Below are 2,899 nucleotides of genomic sequence, written 5' to 3'. Positions count from 1 at the left end.
GCCCCCAATAAAATGATTTTTTAAAAGTTTAAATTTCACTATTGAACAATAGCTTGATTTTAAGACCTTAAAAACATTTCTACTTGTTAAGATGAAAGACAAAAAGGAAGCACAGTTTACTTTCTGTAATTTGGATGGGATGATGAGGCCGACAATAATTTGATAGATGTGGTAGCTGTTATGTACTATTAAAAACCGAGGAGTCCTGGTGGCAAAGTGGCAGTGTGAACCCACCAGCTGTTCCGTGGGGAAGGACGTGGTTGGTAGCTTCCAGAAAGATTACCGCCTTGGTAACTTGAAGGTTCTGCCCTGCCCTATCGAGTCTCTGGGAGCCGGAGTCCACTTGATGTCAATGGGTTGGGGTGGTTTGGAAGAGCTATGATTTCTGTTATCGAGAAAGCCGCAGAGAGCTCCAAACACCACCACGGTTGGTTGTCTATATTTATAATAGAAAACCCAAATTTCATTAGAGGCTAGTGAAAGTGCATATTTTATTCCCCATTTAAGTTAAACTTTTCCAGGGTATGAATTTTAGGCTTAGCAAAATATTCGGTCCATTGTGTTTGGGCCGAGATTTTAACTGCATGTCCAACAAATCCCCATTTCATGTTACACAGTACGTACAAAAGCTGCCCTTTCTCAGAATCTTATCGAGAGAGATGAATAGGAAGCATTCGGTACTTTGAAAAGACTAAGACAACTTTTCAGATGATCGGTGTTTGGAATTTGCATGTGGAGTGGCACTGTGTGAAGGTTCCGGTAAGCCAGGAGGTAGAGAAGGGGACTCAACAGTGGGAGTGCCTCAGGTGCTGCTGGAGAAGCGATGCAGGGCGTGAAAGGGCACTGCTTCACCACTGCTTCAGGGAACTTAGCACTCCGCACGAGGCTGCCGAAACGAAACAAGTGCGCTCACCAGAACCCTTGGCTTTCTCTGCATTGCTATCGTCGAATAACTAACATTTCTTCCATACATCTCTGTTCAGGGTAGGAGAGATTTAAGCTACTCCAGCATGCTTTTCAAGAAATACTATTATCCCGAGCATAGACTTTTGTTAAACAAACAGGCTACGTTTAGGCAAGTGGGTTGATTCCTAATCTGCGGCCTGTGTATGCCTACCTTCCATCAGGAAATGCTTACCCCGTGCCTACAATGTGCCAAGCACCCATGACCAGTATGCAACCTTTGTCAGGTCGCCGGCAAACAAGTTAATGACTAAGGAATGAAGCACACCACCCTGAAGTTCCTAGCAGAAATTGACTTATCTTCCCCACCCCAGAAATTGACTTATCTGCTGGTTTTCAGAAGAGCAAATGTGGAAGTCTATCTTTGTAAGTGATAAAGACCTAGCCCTGGTGGCACCATGGGTTAAAGCACCCGGATGTTAAGCACAAGGCCTGTGGTTCAAACCCACCAGGTACTCTGAGGAAGAAGGATGAGGCTCTGCTCCCATCATGATGTATGGCTTCTAAACCTACAGAAGTCACAGTGAGGCAGATGAAAGTGGGCTTGGGTTTTTGTTTTGTTTCTTAGTATACAGAAGTAGGACATTTATAAGATGTTGGCTAGATGCTTCCCTTTATTAAATATTGGCTCACTGCTTCAAACTCTGAATATAAGCTCCATGCCATTATGTCTCGTTCACAGTATCCCACAGGATCTTGTATGGTGGCACTAGCAGACACAGCACACTTCACGAGGAATGAGCTGCAACTATTGGCTTTATGGATAAACAGCCAGGAAAAACAAACAAACAAACACACACACAAACATATGAAGCAAGCCATCAGACTAGCTGGTATTCATAAGATGTTCAGGAGCTAAATCCTCAGAAATGGACATTCTGTTCCTCTTCAGGCGTGGCCGAGGGCTCATCAGAAACAAAGGAAGCCCTCCGCGAGATGGCTTGACGCAGCTGCTGCAACGATGAGCGAAACCATCACAGTGTGATGCTGGTGCAGGACCAGGAAGGGTTCTGTTCTATGTAGCGTCGCTTTGAGTCAGAACCAATTCAGTGGCCCCTAACCATAGCAATCAGGTTAACTAAGTGTTAAGTTTTAATAATATTTGATGACTTTCAAGGGGCACCTCATGCTCAGAAGACACATAGGTTTCCTTTGCCTTCTTTCTTTTTTTTTTTTTTGGTGTGTGTGTGTGTGTTCTGGAATATTTTATTTTATTTAAAATACTTTTATTGGGGGCTCTTACATCTCGTATCACAATCCATACATTCCTCCAGTGTGTCAAGAACATTTGCACATATGCCGCCATCATCATTTTCAAAGCATTCTCTTCCCATTTGAGCCCCTGATATCATTTCCCCATTTCTAACCCCTCCTTCCCCTACCCGCCTTCCCTCATGAACTCTGGATAAGTCATAGATTATTGTTTTCATATCTTACATCATCCTGTCGCCCCTCACCCACTTTCCTGTTATTCGTCCCCCTGGAAGGGGGGGGGCTAGGTTGATCCTTGTGATCGATTCCCCCTTTCTCCCCCCACCCTCCTCTAATCCTCCTGGAATCTCATCCTTTTTCTTATCAATGTACTACTCCTTGCATTGTGACTGAGAACAGTTTCTTAGTTAAGAAGCTTCTGTGACCGCCTGGGTCTCTATACACATGCCAGCAGTCCTGTGCTCAAGGACTGTAGCTGCTCTTTTCAGTAAAACATGAAAGCGGTAGAATCCCTGTGACATTCCAAAATTGATCATGCATAGTTTTGTATTCTTTTAATTCTCACAATTACCTCTGAGGTAGAGTTCTTATTTTTATTTTCGTTTTTTTTCCTAATTTAAAAAAATACAAAGCAGAGCTCAGGAGACATCATTGCTGTTTTTATTCCATTTTTATATTTATCTATTTATTATTCAGCTGAAAATTACTTCATGAGTCCCCTATG

The sequence above is a fragment of the Tenrec ecaudatus genome, chromosome 10 (genome assembly GCF_050624435.1).
Source record: "Tenrec ecaudatus isolate mTenEca1 chromosome 10, mTenEca1.hap1, whole genome shotgun sequence".
In the NCBI taxonomy this organism is placed as follows: domain Eukaryota; kingdom Metazoa; phylum Chordata; class Mammalia; order Afrosoricida; family Tenrecidae; genus Tenrec; species Tenrec ecaudatus.
Note: the sequence above shows the minus strand (reverse complement) of the source record.